At 37.6% G+C, this 18,156-nt stretch overlaps 1 pseudogene across 1 annotated transcript; it reads left to right on the top strand.

Annotated features, from left to right (window-relative positions):
- Positions 1-1,745: 1,745 nt before the first annotated feature.
- Positions 1,746-4,726, top strand: LOC147365539 (E3 ubiquitin-protein ligase Itchy homolog pseudogene; annotated as a pseudogene). The gene has a single exon (XR_015132272.1). The product of XR_015132272.1 is annotated as an E3 ubiquitin-protein ligase Itchy homolog pseudogene (transcript).
- Positions 4,727-18,156: the final 13,430 nt, after the last annotated feature.

Here is an 18,156-nt window from a genome sequence, read left to right as displayed (position 1 = left end):
ATTGATATATCATCACAAATTAAGATTTCTGCCTATCCATCTAGGTAGTGGGAGAAAGAATCGACTTTTGTTAGGCTATGGAACAATAAACTTTTCATAGTAATCACTTTATTTTATTTTTTAAATAGCTCTATTAATTACAAGCTAAAGTATATAATATGAATTTCCTAGGATATTTTTTCAGTCTCTAAGATTTGCTTTTAAACATTCAACTCTCTCTTTAGTTCCTAATGGTAATTTGTTTATGCATTTGTTTATGTGTGCACTTACACAGTCAGTTGCCTCCAGAAGAATACCTGTAGGAACATAGACACCTGAGGTTGAAAAAGTTGGGTCTGTAAATCTTCTCTGTAATGGTAAACACACAGGATGTGCATCCATGTGGAATCTCAGTAAAAGGGTACTAGAGGTACCTAGAAGGCCTTAGAAGTTCGAGCATGTGACACATAATTTTAGTATATCTTAAGAAACTGTGGCTTTGGCCTGGATAGGATGTTGTCAGGAGTGGGAAGTATTATGTGATTGAATTCATAATAAAGTGGAGAGTGAAAAAGTTGGCTTAAAGCTCAACATTCAGAAAACGAAGATCATGGCATCCGTTCCCATCATTTCAATTGACAATATCACAGAACATCAAAATGAAACAAGGTTACTCTGTGACCCTGATGAATTATAACAAGAATAAGCCTACTTTATAAACATATCTAAATACAGACAAAAACATCAACAAGTAAAAGTAAGTATTACTTGTGTTTATTTTAAAATAAAGCATATTTTAAAGACGCCATATTGACTTAGTTATTTTTTTTTTAAGATATTTAGTATCCTGGAATGTGAAGTCAAGTGGGGCTTAGAAAGCATCACTAAGAACAAAGCTAGTGGAGGTGATGGAATTCCAGTTGAGCTCTTTCAAATCCTGAAAGATGATGCTGTGAAAGTGCTGCACTCAATATGCCAGCAAATTTGGAAAACTCAGCAGTGGCCACAGGACTGGAAAAGGTCAGTTTTCATTCCAATCCCAAAGAAAGGCAATGCCAAAGAATGCTCAAACTAACTCTCACTATTTGCAGATGACATGATCCTCTACATAGAAAACCCTAAAGACTCCACCAGAAAATTACTAGAACTAATCAGTGATTATAGTAAAGTTGCAGGATATAAAATCAACACATAGAAATCCCTTGCATTCCTATACACTAATAATGAGAAAACATAAGGAAATTAAGGAAACAATTCCATTCACCATTGCAATGGAAAGAATAAAATACTTAGGAATATATCTACCTAAAGAAACTAAAGACCTATATATAGAAAACTATAAAACACTGGTGAAAGAAATCAAAGAAGACACTAATAGATGGAGAAATATACCATGTTCATGGATTGGAAGAATCAATATAGTGAAAATGAGTATACTACCCAAAGCAATTTATAGATTCAATGCAATCCCTATCAAGCTACCAACGGTATTCTTCACAGAGCTAGAACAAATAAGTTCACAATTTGTATGGAAATACAAAAAACCTTGAATAGCCAAAGCGATCTTGAGAAAGAAGAATGGAACTGGAGGAATCAACCTACCTGACTTCAGGCTCTATTACAAAGCCACAGGTATCAAGACAGTATGGTACTGGCACAAAGACAGAAATATTGATCAATGGAACAAAATAGAAAGCCTAGAGATAAATCCATGCACATATGGACACCTTATCTTTGACAAAGGAGGCAAGAATATACAATGGGGCCATCTTAGTCGAGGGTCTGAAGAGTAGCCGCCGCCCCGAGTCCTAGTAACATGCATTTAACCGTGGCCTTCAGGAGACAGCGCCTTAATCCAAAGAAGTGACTTCAAACGGTGAAAACTTCAGGTTTGCCTTTCTGTTGGTGATATGTCCGACAGTGGATCACAGCTTGGTTCAATGGGTAGTTTGACCATGAAATCACAACTTCAGATCACTGTCATTTCAGCAAAACTTAAAGAAAATAAAAAGAATTGGTTTGGGCCAAGTCCTTATGTGGAAGTCACAGTAGATGGACAGTCAAAGAAGACAGAAAAATGCAACAATACGAACAGTCCCAAATGGAAGCAGCCTCTTACAGTTATTGTCACCCCTATGAGTAAATTACATTTTCATGTGTGGAGTCACCAGACACTGAAATCTGATGTTTTGTTGGGAACTGCTGGATTGGATATCTATGAAACATTAAAGTCAAACAATATGAAACTTGAGGAAGTAGTTGTGACTTTACAGCTTGTAGGTGACAAAGAACCAGCAGAAACAATAGGAGATTTGTCAGTCTGTCTTAATGGGCTGCAATTAGAGTCTGAAGTTGTTGCCAATGGTGAAACTGCATGTTCAGAAAGTGCTTCACAGAATGATGATGGCTCCAGGCCCAAGGATGAAACGAGAGCAAACGCAAGTGGATCAGATGACCCTGAGGATGCAGGGTCTGGTGAAAACAGGAGGATCAATGGGAATAATTCTCCATCACTCTCAAATGGCGGTTTTAAACCTTCTAGGCCTCCAAGACCTTCACAACCACCTCCACCTACCCCACGTAGACCAGCATCTGTCAATGGCTCACCATCTACCACTTCTGAAAGTGATGGCTTTAGTACAGGCTCTCTGCCACCAACAAATACAAATTCAAGTACATCTGAAGGAGCAACATCTGGATTAATAATTCCTCTTACTATATCTGGAGGTGCAGGCCCTAGACCATTAAATCCTGTACCTCAAGCTCCCCTCCCACCTTGTTGGGAGCAGAGAGTGGACCAGCATGGGCGAGTTTACTATGTAGATCATATTGAAAAAAGAACAATGTGGGATAGACCAGAACCTCTACCTCCTGGCTGGGAGTGGCGGGTTGACAACATGGGACGTATTTATTATGTTGACCATTCACAAGAACGACAACGTGGCAGAGGCCAACCCTGGAATCAGTCCAGAACTATGAACAATGGCAGCTCCAGCGTAGTCAACTTCATGGAGCTATGCAGCAGTTTAACCAGAGGTTCATTTATGGGAATCAAGATTTGTTTGCTACATCACAAAATAAAGAATTTGATCCCCTGGGTCCCCTGCCGCCTGGATGGGAGAAGAGAACGGACAGCAATGGTAGAGTATATTCTGTCAACCACAACACTCGTATTACACAATGGGAAGACCCCAGAAATCAAGGTCAATTAAATGAAAAGCCCTTACCTGAAGGCTGGGAAATGAGATTCACGGTAGACGGAATTCCATATTTTGTGGACCACAATAGAAGAACAACCACCTATATAGATCCCCGCACGGGAAAATCTGCCTTCGAAAATGGACCCCAGATAGCCTATGTATGGGACTTCAAGGCAAAGGTTCAATATTTCCGTTTCTGGTGTCAGCAACTGGCCATGCCACAGCACATAAAGATTACAGTGACAAGAAAAACGTTGTTTGAGGATTCCTTTCAGCAGATAATGAGCTTCAGTCCTCAAGATCTGCGAAGACGTTTGTGGGTGATTTTTCCAGGAGAAGAAGGTTTAGATTATGGAGGTGTAGCAAGAGAATGGTTCTTTCTTTTGTCACATGAGGTGTTGAACCCAATGTATTGCCTGTTTGAATATGCAGGGAAGGATAACTACTGCTTGCAGATAAATCCCGCTTCTTACATCAATCCACATTACCTGAAATATTTTCGTTTTATTTGCAGGTTTATTGCTATGGCTCTGTTCCATGGGAAATTCATAGACACAGGTTTTTCTTTGCCATTCTATAAGCGTATCTTGAATAAACCAGTTGGACTGAAGGATTTAGAATCGATTGATCCAGAATTTTACAATTCTCTCATCTGGGTTAAAGAAAACAATATTGAGGAGTGTGATTTGGAAATGTATTTCTCCATTGATAAAGAAATCTTAGGTGAAATCAAGAGTCATGATTTGAAACCCAATGGTGGCAATATTCTTGTAACAGAAGAAAATAAAGAAGAATATATCAGAATAGTAGCTGAATGGAGATTGTCTCGTGGTGTTGAAGAACAGACGCAAGCTTTCTTTGAGGGCTTTAATGAAATTCTTCCCCAGCAGTATCTACAGTACTTCGATGCAAAGGAATTAGAGGTTCTTTTATGTGGGATACAAGAGATTGATTTGAATGATTGGCAAAGACATGCCATCTACCATCACTATACCAGGACAAGTAAACAAATCATGTGGTTTTGGCAGTTTGTTAAAGAAATCGATAATGAGAAGAGAATGCGACTTTTGCAGTTTGTTACTGGGACCTGCCGACTGTCAGTTGGAGGATTTGCTGACCTCATGGGGAGCAATGGGCCACAGAAGTTCTGCACTGAAAAAGTCGGGAAAGAAAATTGGTTGCCTAGACGTCATACCTGTTTTAACCGCCTGGACCTGCCACCCTACAAGAGCTATGAGCAACTGAAGGAAAAGCTGTTATTTGTTATTGAAGAAACAGAAGGCTTTGGACAAGAGTGAATTCTGAGAGCCTGCACCACCAAAGGACAAGAATTTATTTGCAACGTTTGTCCTTTTCCTTCTTTGCCTATTGCACACTTGTAAAATTGGACTGTGACTGTTTAGAGAGTTACCTTCAGTGTAAGTAAATTAATGTTATCATTGAGATTTATCTCCCAGTGATTCTGGGTTTCTTCTCAGTGTTTTCAGAAATCAGATCTGCAAATGACTTAGTCATAAACCTTACTTACCATGAGATTAACACAGCAATGAAATCTGCCTTGTCTTATTCCACTAGATTGTTTCCTTAACAAAAAATTTGTGTCTCAGAAGTCTCACTTAGGTTTTTTTTCTTTTAGAGATTCTGAAAATATGCAGGGAATTTCCATGGTAACTAAAATATGTAAGATCTACCTATTAAGCCTCGTGGAAAGAGGTATTTGTTTAAAACAGCCCAGCTTCTGGGGTTGTGAGCAAACTTCTGGCTTGTGCTCTCCCTCTTCTTTCAGCCTGGCCTGACTGTTGTTTTTCCTTTCTGGAGCATGAAATCCATGCATCATTTGATGTTATCCCTAGAAAAGAGATGCTAGACTCTTGTATCTCTCCACAAAGTAGTTTTGTGGAGAAGTTAGTCCTGGTCTGCAAATGACTTCATTTAGAAAGTTGATTGTTTTAATTGCCTCGCAAATACTAAACTTCACAAACAATACTGACACTATGCTGCCTTCACTGTAGAGAGAAAAAAAAAAAAAAGCCAATTTTTGAAATTAATTTGGGTGAATTTATCGAAGGCCATTGACAGTTTTTGTATGTTCCTGTATATCAATTCCATCTTTAAATTTTATCATAATCCAACAATTCCAGTTACATTTAACTCCTGCTAAGGAGTTCAAATTAGAGTGCTTTCTTATCCAAGTAGAGGTCAATGAAAATATCTATAAAATCATTTTCATTTTCATTAGGGAGGAAGAGCTGTGGTACTGGTTAAAAAAGTGAGTAAATGCATTTACAGCAATACATTTCTAGTAACCATAGAAATGTATTGTCTGTGTGAATTAAAACTTCACAGATTGACAATTTATCTGACAAATGTTATAATAGTTACTTCCATTCTGTCTTGTCCTGATTTGAATTTTCTGTTCACTTCTAACAATTTTAACAGGTTTTCCCCATGACTATTTAACATTAGATTGCTCTATTAGTAACTGATTCATGCACTTTTCCCTTCTCTGTGGTAATTTTTTTTAACTTAGCCTGCTTAGACTTAGCAAGATGACTGCTGTCAGAGGACAGAGGGAGAAAGCCTAAGCCAGCTGAGTGCCTATCATAACTGAACTCATAACCTAATATCTCATGAAATAGGGACTTTGGCAGGTTTCAGTAGCATAGCATGAAAAAGTAGCATTGAGCCAAAAATAAGCAAATAGCAAACCCCTGTTCTATTTGGAAAGGAAATGGTGGGTTTTGTCCCTAACTACTCTTATCTTGAAACAACGACAAAAAAACATTTTTTAACTTGTATATCTGTATTCTAAAACACTGCCATCATAAAGCAGACATGTGAGTGAAAGGGTTGCCTCATCCAGAAGTCATTAGTGTGAAGGGAGAGATTGGGCTCCCCCCAGTCCTATCTTTATTTTGATTTTATTCTACATAGTCTAGGAAATGTACTATGGTCTCTAAAAGCCCTAGTTTTCAAAGTGACTCTGCCTTTTTGTTGGTAGGTGGCAAAAAACACTATTGCTTTGTCTTACAGAGCGAATGTCTGCCAACTACCCATTCATTATATGTCTGAACTTTGGTAATATATGGCTGTGGAGATTAAACCTTCTATAAAGACTTCCTATTGAGGTGAATGCTCATATTGAAATGTAGTTACCTACAATATTTACTAGAGATTTATGAGATTAAATTAAGAGATAATGTAAGAAAGTAGACTTTTTTGTTCTACATGCTTGATGATTCATTTAGGGACCTAGAAATATTGTGCAAAAATGTATAAATATCATCCAAAAGGCTTTCTGCCCTATATTTTTAAAACACAGAATAGTTATATATGAAGTAGTCCTGGCCCTAGTTCTATAGGGCTCGGCTACTAATATTTTTATGGAAGAAATGTTTAGTTCTGGAAAAGGTAAATGCTTGTATATATTTTTGCAGCCTGGGATCTCCCTTACTCCATTTCTTCCTTTAATTTAAATGGCCACATGTATATGTCTTTCCCTGCTGTGTTAGGAAAATGGGGGCTGGATTTCCCAAGAATCAGAGGTTATATAAAAATACTGCAGATAGACAGCAGACATAAATATCTACCAAATGCTATCTTAAATTTTGGTCCAAACTGATCATTTGGAAATAGACTTATTTTAAGTGTTTAATTAGAGCGATTTCTTAAATCTGAACTAAATTGCTTTTGAGTCCTTTTTTTTGTAAGCATTGTAAATGCTAAAATATCCTGTTAATTTTTGTACTGCATGTTATGTTGAAATAAAAACAAAGTAAAATAAAAAAAAAAAGAATATAAAATGGATTAAAGACAATCTCTTTAACAAGTGGTGCTGGGAAAACTGGTCAACCACTTGTAAAAGAATGAAACTAGATTATTTCTAGTAATTTTCTGGTGGAATCTTTAGGGTTTTCTATGTAGAGGATCATGTCATCAATGACTATAGTAAAGTTGCAGGATATAAAATCAACACACAGAAATCCCTTGCATTCCTATACACTAATAATGAGAAAACAGAAAGAGAAATTAAGGAAAAATTCCATTCACCATTGCAACGGAAAGAATAAAATACTTAGGAATATATCTACCTAAAGAAACTAAAGACCTATATATAGAAAACTATAAAACACTGGTGAAAGAAATCAAAGAGGACACTAATAGATGGAGAAATATACCATGTTCATGGATTGGAAGAATCAATATAGTGAAAATGAGTATACTACCCAAAGCAATTTATAGATTCAATGCAATCCCTATCAAGCTACCAACAGTATTCTACACAGAGCTAGAACAAATAATTTCACAATTTGTATGGAAATACAAAAAACCTCGAATAGCCAAAGCGATCTTGAGAAAGAAGAATGGAACTGGAGGAATCAACCTACCTGACTTCAGGCTCTACTACAAAGCCACAGTTATCAAGACAGTATGGTACTGGCACAAAGACAGAAATATTGATCAATGGAATAAAATAGAAAGCCCAGAGATAAATCCACGCACATATGGACACCTTATCTTTGACAAAGTAGGCAAGAATATACAATGGATTAAAGACAATCTCTTTAACAAGTGGTGCTGGGAAATCTGGTCAACCACTTGTAAAAGAATGAAACTGGACCACTTTCTAACACCATACACAAAAATAAACTCAAAATGGATTAAAGATCTCAACGTAAGACCAGAAACTATAAAACTCCTAGAGGAGAACATAGGCAAAACAGTCTCTGACATACATCACAACAGGATCCTCTATGATCCACCTCCCAGAATATTGGAAATAAAAGCAAAAATAAACAAATGGGACCTAATTAAACTTAAAAGCTTCTGCACAACAAAGGAAACTATTAGCAAGGTGAAAAGGCAGCCTTCAGAATGGGAGAAAATAATAGCAAATGAAGCAATGGACAAACAACTAATCTCAAAAATATACAAGCAACACCTACAGCTCAACTCCAGAAAAATAAATGACCCAATCAAAAAATGGGCCAAAGAACTAAATAGACATTTCTCCAAAGAAGACATACAGATGGCTAACAAACACATGAAAAGATGCTCAACATCACTCATTATCAGAGAAATGCAAATCAAACCCACTATGAGGTACCATTTCACGCCCGTCAGAATGGCTGCGATCCAAAAGTCTACAAGCAATAAATGCTGGAGAGGATGTGGAGAAAAGGGAACCCTCTTACCCTGTTGGTGAGAATGCAAACTAGTACAGCCACTATGAAGAACAGTGTGGAGATTCCTTAAAACACTGGAAATAGAACTGCCTTATGATCCAGCAACTCCACCGCTGGGCATACACAGTGAGGAAACCAGAAGGGAGAGAGACACGTGTACCCCAATGTTCATCGCAGCATGGTTTATAATAGCCAGGACATGGAAGCAACCTAGATGTCCATCAGCAGATGAATGGATAAGAAAGCTGTGGTACATATACACAATGGAGTATTACTCAGCCATTAAAAATAATATATTTGAATCAGTTCTAATGAGGTGAATGAATCTGGAACCTATTATACAGAGTGAAGTAAGCCAGAAAGAAAAACACCAATACAGTATACTAACGCATATATATAGAATTTAGAAAGATGGTAACAATAACCTGGTGTATGAGACGGCAAAAGAGACACTGATGTATAGATCAGTCTTGTGGACTCTGTGGGAGAGGGAGAGGGTGGAGAGATTTGGGAGAATGGCATTGAAACATGTGTAATATCATGTATGAGACGAGTCGCCAGTCCAGGTTCGATGCACAATGCTGGATACTTGGGGCTGGTGCACTGGAACGGCCCAGAGGGAGGGTACGGGGAGGGAGGAGGGAGGAGGGTTCAGGATGGGGAGCATGGGTATACCTGTGGTGGATTCATTTTGATGTTGGGCAAAACTAATACAATATTGTAAAGTTTAAAAATAAAGTAAAATAAATAAAATAAACACAAGTAATAAATTTCACATGTGCACACAGACACACACTTCAGTCTTCCCTTCATCATTTATTTTAAAATAAAGTATAATTTAATTAAGCCGTATTGACTTTGTCCTTTTTTTAAGATATTTAAAATAATTAGCCTCTAATTAAAATAAATAAATTTAAAATACATATATACTTTATTTTAATATTTATGAAACAGTCTTTCTAGAAACTCTGACACCACTACTTGTGAATGCTTAATGACTTAAATCTATAAATATGCCAGAAAACATTGCCTCAAATTAACACAAACACTCTTAGTCATTTTACCATGCTTCAGATTTTGAAAGATTACTGATTGTATTTCCAAAATAGTAGGGCTGCACCTTCTTCTCAGTTTAAAAATAGAAACCCAGTTGAAGTGAGCTTTCTGATTGTGTCTAGTCTTTGTGATTGTAAACATGCATGTAGCATCATGTAATAAGTGGTCTTTTGTGACTAGTTTATCACATTTAGCATAGTGTTTTCAAGGTTTATGTTGCAGTATTTCATTTCTTTTTTATAGCCAATAGTATTACATCGTATAATTATAATACATTTATGTATCTTGTTCTTCATCTTATAGACATTTAGATTGCCTACTTTTTAAACTATTATGCCCAAATATGTGTATGCACATACATTTCCAATTCTTTGAGTATTTAGCTAGCAGTAGAATTCTTGGATTGTCTGATAACTTTATGTTTTACTTTTAGAGGGCAGTTACAAAGTATTTTCAAAGAGAATTCACAATCCCACCAAAGATATGTGAGTGTATCAATTTCTTCATATCCTTGTTGTATTACTAATGTTTTTTTTTTTTTTTTTTCATTTCTAATTCTAATAATTTAAATTTCTTTATTTTTCTCCTGGTCAATCTAATTCAGTGTCTATCTTTTGAGAGAAGAAAATTGGAGTTTCATTATTTTTACCAGTTTCTTCTTGTTTTCTATTCCATTAATCTCATGATTTCCTTCTTCTGGTTCTAGGCTTCTTTTTATTTTTATAGTTTCTTAAGTTGGATGGTAACATTACTGATTTAAAAATCTCTATTCTTTTGAAATGCCAGTATATACAAATATATACATTTTACTCTAAACACTGCTTTAGCTGCAATTTATGTGTTGTTTTTTTTGTTGTTGTTATTTTGTGTGTTTATTTTTATGTATCTCAGAATATTCTCTAATTTCCAATGTGATTTCTTCTTTGGCTCACTGATTATTTACAAGTATGACAATTAATTTTCACATATTTGTGAATTCCTCACATTTCCTTTTGATATTAATTTCCATTTTTATTTATTGTGGTCAGAAAACACAATTTGTGTGAATTTAATCCTTTTGAATTTACTGAAGCTTATTTTATGACCTAACATATGGTCTATAATGGAGAATGTTCTATACGTACTTGAGAAGAATGTATATTGTACTGTTGTTGAATAAAATGTCACATAGTTTCTCTTTTAGTCCTGGTGGATATAAGTTGGCCCAGTGTTCTATCCTTTTTGTCTCCTGTCAAGTCGTCCTATCCATTACCAAAATAGGATATTGAACTTTACAATTATTATTGTTGAATTCTTTATTTATTCTTTCAATCTCTTATTTTGCTTTTTAAGATTCAGGCTCCACTTTCAGGTGTGTATATGATATTAATTGTTAGATCTTACAGATAAATATGGAAGAGGTGATGGCAAACCGCTCTTGCCTGGAAAATCCCTTGGACGGGGGAGCCTGGTAGGATGCAGTTCATGGGGTCGCTGAGAGTCAGACATGATTGAGCGACTTCACTTTCACTTTTCACTTTCATGCATTGGAGAAAGAAATGGCAACCGACTCCAGTGTTCTTGCCTGGAGAATCCCAGGGACGGAGGACCCTGGTGGGCTGCCCTCTATGGGGTCACACAGAATCGGACAAGACTGAAGTAACTTAGCAGCAGCAGCACAAATAGATATACATATTTTTAATTACAAATATTGTCTTTTATCTTGAGTACATTTTTTTGTCTTAATTTTTTTTTTGCCTGATACTGTTATAGCTGACTTAGCTCTGATGATTATTGATTGCATAGTATACATTTTTCTATCCTTTTATTTTCAATGTATTTGTGTGTTTGAATGTTAAATTTCTCTCTTCTAGTTAGCATACAATTAGAGTATTTTTTAAAGATATTCTGCCACCCTCTACCTTTTTGTTAGATTATTTATCAATTTACATTTACAGTGATTACTGATATAATCATTAAAATGCCTAGTTGTTGATGTGACCCATGATGGAAATAAAGTCTGATGCTATAAAGAAAAATATTGCATAGGAACCAGGAATGCTAGATCCATGAATCAAGGTAAATTGTAAGTGGCCAAACAGATGGAGTCAGTGAACTAAATTAGATCAGAATGGGTGAATTTAACTCAATTAACCATTAAATCTATTACTGTGGGAAAGAACTCCTTAGAAGAAATGGAGTGGCCATCATAGTCCACAAACAGTCTGAAATTCAGTACTTGGGTGAAATATCAAAAATGACAGAATGATCTCTGTTCGATTCCATGGCAAACCATTCAATATCACAGTAATCCAACTCTATGCCCCATCCACTAATGGCAAAGAAGCTGAAGTTCACTGATTCTATGAAGACCTACAAGAACTTCTAGAGCTAACATCAAGAAAAAATATCCTTTTCATTATTCGGGACTGGAATGCAAAAGTAGGAAGTCAGAAGAGACCTGGTGTAACAGGCAAACTTGGCTTTGGAGTACAAAATGAAGCAGGACAAAGGCTAACAGAGTTTTCTTATGAGAACACACTGGTCATAGCAAATACCCTCTTTCAACAGCACAAGATACAAGTTTAAGCATGGACATCACCAGATGGTCAATAATGAAATCAGATTATTATATTTTTTGCAGCTAAAGATGGAGAAGCTCTATACAGTCAGCAAAACAAAACTGGGATTGACTGTGGCTCAGATCATGAATTCATTACTGCAAAACAGTCTTAAATAGAAAAAAAATATGGGATCCATGGATTGCAGCACACAAGGCTTCCCTGTCCATCACCAGCTACAGGAGTTTGCTTAAACTTATGTCCATCGAGACAGTGAAGCCACCCAACCATCTCATCTTCTGTCCCACCTTCTCCTTCTTCCTTGAAACTTTCACAGCATCAGAGTCTTTTCCAAAAAGTCAGTTCTTTGCATCAGGTGGCCAAAGTATTGGAGCTTCAGCTTCAGCATCAATCCTTCCAATGAATATTCAGAGTTGATTTCCTTTATGATTGACTGGTTTGATTTTCCAGGCAGAGTACTGGAGTGGGGTGCCATTGCCTTCTCCAAGTAGTTATCTAGTGATTTAAAATATGTTTAAAATTTTCCTTGAATCAGCAACTCTTCCAGCCTTTACTGAGAGACTGTGTGTGTGTGTGGCGAGGCATGAGTTCAACATGCCTCAGACGATTTACAGTTCTGTTATATTACTGAATTACTGCTTGCAGTGAGTCTAGGAGATTGAGGTTTTCTCATGCCTTTCTTAGGCCACTGCACAAACTTTCTTGTTGCATCATTTTCTACTTTCCCAGGAATGTATCTAGTACCTCTATGAGTATCTCATTCCCTACCTTTTAAGTATATTGGTCAGAATTTAATCAGCCTGAACTGAGATCAGCACCTGAAGCAATTGCACCTGAAGCAATCATCTCTGATTGTGTTTAACAAATGCACTTTATGTAGGGTTTTTAAAAAGAGTGAGCTTCGATTTAGGTGAAATAAAGTCTATCCATAAGCCTGAAACATCCAGACAGTTGCCAGATCAATTTTATTGGTAACATTTCCTGGGGAGAAACTTTTATTTGAGTTCCAAACTTCTTCTGCCCCTGCCTTCCCTAATAGCTATTAGGCCGTTGATTTCACATATGTCTTAATTGTAATGCAGTTGGTTTTCCGATACTTTACAGAGCTTGGAAGAAGGAAGGAGAAAAGTACAAGATAAACAATCACAAAGTTGGCTGACTTATGAGACTTAGCCATTTTCCTTGAATAAATACTCTTCCAATTGTTACAATTCTTCAGCATATTTCCAGAATTCTAAAAGAGTTGAGTTTGACTCTGTTTCCCAGTTTTCTTTTTTTTTTTCTTTTTTAATGTAAGAATAGATTTTCAGAAGTCTTTCTCAGACATAAATGAAGTGACTCCACTAAATTATATTGTGTATTACTGAGAGAGAGTGGAAGTTCTAGATTCAGGGTGTCAGGATATAGAATATAAAGTTTGGTTCTGTTGGTAATGATGAGTATGATTAGGATAAGGAAGTTTACTCGTGATACAAAGCTTCCAGTTTCCTTATCCAGAAAGTGGAAATAATAATAGTAATGTCTCATAGACTTATGGTGACAATTAAATAAAATCTGAATGTAAAGCACACAGTTCATTTCTTGAATATAGTAAACTCTAAATAACACTGGTTTTTACTATTCTCATCATTTCTCTTACTTTCAAAATATATGTATGAATAAGATTAGAGTGGGTTTTCTCAAGTGGAACTAGTGGTAAAGAACCTGTTTAAAATGCAGAAGTCATAAGAGACACGGGTCAGATTCTTGGGTTGGGAGGATCTCTAGAGGCAGGAATGACAACTCACTCTAATATTCTTGCCTGGAGAATCTCCATGGACAGAGGAGCCTGGAGGGCTATAGTCATAGGCAAGAGTAAGACACAACTGAAGTGATTTATCATGCAGGCATGCAAGGTTAAAGAAGTATCTTATAAATGATGAATCCTTGGAATCATACAGATATCAATTCATCATCAGTTCAGTTCAGTCACTCAGTCATCTCTGACTCTTTGCGACCCCATGAACTGCAGAACACCAGGTATCCCTGTCCATCACCAACTCTTGGAGTCCACCCAAACTAATGTCGGTTGAGTTGGTGATGCCATCCAACCATCTCATCCTCTGTCATCCCCTTATCCTCCTGTCCTCAATCTTTCCCAGCATTAGGGCCTTTTCAAATGAGTCAGCTCTTTGCATCAGGTGGCCAAAGTATTGGAGTTTCAGGCTCAACATCAGTCCTTCCAATGAACACTCAGGACTAATTTCCTTTAGGATGGACTGGTTGGATCTCCTTGCAGTCCAAGGGACTCTCAAGAGTCTTCTCCAACACCACAGTTCAAAACCATAAACTCTTTGGCGCTCAGCTTTCTTCACAGTCCAACTCTCACATCTGTACATGACTAATGGAAAAACGATAGCCTTGACTACACGGAACTTTGTTGGCAAAGTAATGTTTCAGCTTTTTAATAAGCTAAGTTGGTCATAACTTTCTTCCAAAGAGTAAGCATCTTTTAATTTCATGACTGCAGTCATCATCTGCAGTAATTTTGGAGCCCCTAAAAATAAAGTCTGCCACTGTTTACACATCTATTTGCCATGAAGTGATGGGACTAGATGCCATGATCTTAGTTTTCTGAATGTTTAGCTTTAGGAAAAAATTTTTCAATCTCTTCTTTCATTTTACCAAGAGGCTCTTTAGTTCTTCACTTTCTGCCATAAGGGTGGTGTCATCTGCATATCTGAGGTTATTGATATTTCTCCTGGCAATCTTAATTCCAGCTTGTACTTATCCAGCACAGCATTTCTCATGATGTACTCTGCATATAAGTTAAATAAACAGGGTGACAATATACAGACTTGACATACTCCTTTTCCTATTTTGAACCAGACTGTTGTTTCATGTCCAGTTCTAACTGTTGTTTCCTGACCTTCACACAGATTTCTCAAGAGGCAGGTCAGGTGGTCTGGTATTCCCATCTCTTTCAGAATTTCCCACAGTTTATTGTGATCTACACAGTCAAAGGCTTTGGCATGGTCAATAAAGCAGAAATAGATGTTTTGCTGGAACTCTCTTGCTTTTTCGATGACCCAGCGGATGTTGGCAATTTGATCTCTGGTTCCTCTGCTTTTTCTAAAACCACCTTGAACATCTGAAAGTTCACAGTTCACGTATTTCTGAAGCCTGACTTGGAGAATTTTGAGCATTACTTTATTAGCGTATGAAATGAGTGCAATTGTGCGGTAGTTTGAGCACTCTTTGACATTTCCTTTCTTTGGGATAGGAATGAAACTGACCTTTTCCAGTCCTTTGGCCACTGCTGAGGTTCCCAAATTTGCTGACATATTGAGTGCAGCACTTTCACAGCATCATCTTTCAGGATTTGAAATGGCTCAACTTGGATCCTTCACCTTCCCTCACTTTGTTTGTAGTAATGTTTCCTAAGGCCCACTTGTCTTCACATTCCAGGATGTTTGGCTCTAGGTGAGTAATCATAACATTGTGATTAACTGGGTCATGAAGATCTATTTTGTACAATTCGTCTGTATATTCTTGCCATTTTTTCTTAATATCTTCTGCTTCTGTCAGGCCCTAACATTTATTTCCTCGTTTGAGCCCATCTTTGCATGAAATGTTCCCTTGGTATCTCTGACTTTCTTGAATAGATGCCTAGTGTTTCCCATTTTATTGTTTTCCTCTATTTCTTTGCATTGATCACTTAGGAAGGCCTTCTTATCTCTCTTTGCTATTCTTTGGAACTCTATTCAAACGGGTATATCTTTCATTTTCTCCTTTGCTTTTTGCTTTTCTTCTTTTCACAGCTATTTGTAAGGACTCCTCAGACAGCCATTTTGCTTTTTTGCATTTCTTTTTCTTGGGGATGGTCTTGATCCCTGTCTCCTGTACAGTATCACGAACCTCTTTCCATAGTTCATCAGGCACTCTATCTATCAGATCTAGTCCCTTAAATCTATTTCTCACTTCCATTGTATAATCATATGGGATTTGATTTAGGTCATACCTGAATGCTCTGGTGATTTTCCTTACTTTCTTCACTAAGTTCGCATTTGGAAATAAGGACTACATGATCTGAGCCACAATCTGCTCCCGGTCTTGTTTTTGCTAACTGTATAGAGCTTCTCCATCTTTAGCTGCAAAAAAATATAATCAGTCTGTTTTGGTGTTGGCCATCTGGTGATGTCCATGTGTAGCATCTTCTCTTGTGTTGTTGGAAGAGGGTGTTTTCTCTGACCAGTGTGTTCTTTTGGCAAAACTCTGTCAGCCTTTGCCTGCTGGGAGCGAGCTTCGCCCATGGCAAAGGTCATGAGGAAGGAGGCTTGGCATACGCAAAGGCGGGATCAAGCCTCAGGAGTCTTCCTGGAAATTCTCGAGCATCTACCCTCAAAACCAGAGTCTGCCTACTTTCTGCTTTGTGCTTTCACCTACACCTCTGACTTTACGGGGGGCTGTCCCCCACTACCTCTCTCTGAAAAAAGAGTTAGCTTACAGCTCCAGTTAATAATTCCTGGGTGTGACAGTGTTTAACCTACAAACTCCTTTGGAAATCCTCTAGCCTGCCTGAATAGGTTTTTCCGGCCACATGTGATTGTTCAGAGCCTCCCAACTGTGAGAGGCAGGAGATGTTCTAATCTGTCTAAACACAGATTCCTTTGAGTAGTTAAAAGATTGATTAGAAATTGTATTGGTGAAGGGTTTTTCACTTATTGGGCCAATGTTTGCTGCTAAGTCTCCATACTCCTTACCTACTGTGTCCTTGGCAGTGTATTGACTGATATAATGGGTGTATAGAAATGCAAGTAGTAGCCTCAATGTTTGTAACCTTGGACCCTTAAGTGAGCCTACATCACCTTTGCCCTATAGGAATGCAGCTTTGTCCAATGCTTTTTTGGAGGCCGGTGCCTGACTTTGGAATAATCACCTTTAGAGAAAGATAAGTTTCTTAAAATGTTAACAGGCCTCCTGGCCAGAAGATGATGTAATTCACCTGAACTTTTGCATATGATAAGTTTGAAAGCCTGGCTTCCATTAGGACCAGGAACTGCTGTCCTTGCATGACTCCACCCCTTCCCCCATTATCCTCTATGCACAACTTAAGGTATAAAAACTACTTTGGAAAATAAAGTGCGGGCCTTGTTCACTGAAACTTGGTCTCCCCATGTTGCTCTCTCTCTCAAATTCTGGCTGAGTCTCTATCTGGAGTGTGGAACCCGCCATGCTTGCTAATTATGCCTGGGCCTCTAAGATCCGACCAGGGAGGCCTCAGTGTCTCCTCTCCTTCGGGAGAACAGATGGACGCCTGCGGCCTACGCAAGTGGTGCAAACTTCTTGTCTTGAAGTTTTATTGGTCTCCCGCATAAACCAAGCTACTCAGCCTCTTTTCTCCACTGAATTTTCCTACTGAGCTATCCTCATCCTATTACTCTTTATATCTTTGATAAAATATTTAAATAAATAGGTCGCCGACGCCGTCCCCGCTTCGAATACCCTGGATCAGCCGGGGCTGGACCCTGACATTTGCCCTGCTTTATTCTGTACTCCAAGGCCAAATTTGCCTGTTACCCCAGGTGTTTCTTGACTTCTTAGTTTTGCATTCCAGTCCCCTATAATGATAAGGACATCTTTTTTGGGTGTTAGTTCTAAAAGGCCTTGTAGCCCTTCGTAGGACCATTCAACTTCAGCTAGCTTCTTCAGTGTTATGGGTCGGGGCATAGACTTGGATTACTGTGACATTGAATAGTTTGCATTGGAAATAAACTGAGACCGTTATTTTGTTTTTGAGATCGCATCCAATTTCTGCATTTTGGACTCTTTTGTGGACTATGATGACTACTCCACTTCTAAGGGATTCCTGCCCACAGTAGTAGATATAATGGTCATCTGAGTTAAATTCACCCATTCCAGTCCATTTTAGTTGCTGATTCCTAAAAAGTCAATGTTCACTCTTGCAATCTCCTGTTTGACCACTTCCAGTTTGCCTTGATTCATGAACCTAACATTCCACGTTTCTATGCAATATTGCTCTTTACAGCATCTTATATCACCAATCACATCCACAACTGGTGTTGTTTTTGCTTTGACTCCATCCCTTCATTCTGTGCATACAATAAGTAAGACTAAAAATAGATTGCTTTTTTGCAATTAAGGAACAGTTTATTATCTAAGTTTTGGAACATC

This window comes from Bos grunniens, chromosome 9 (assembly GCF_055505025.1).
Source record: "Bos grunniens cultivar Pamir isolate PY7600 chromosome 9, Bosgru_T2T1.0, whole genome shotgun sequence".
Classification (NCBI taxonomy): domain Eukaryota; kingdom Metazoa; phylum Chordata; class Mammalia; order Artiodactyla; family Bovidae; genus Bos; species Bos grunniens.
The sequence above is the reverse complement of the archived record's forward strand: the minus strand, read 5'-3'. Positions and strand labels throughout refer to the sequence as shown.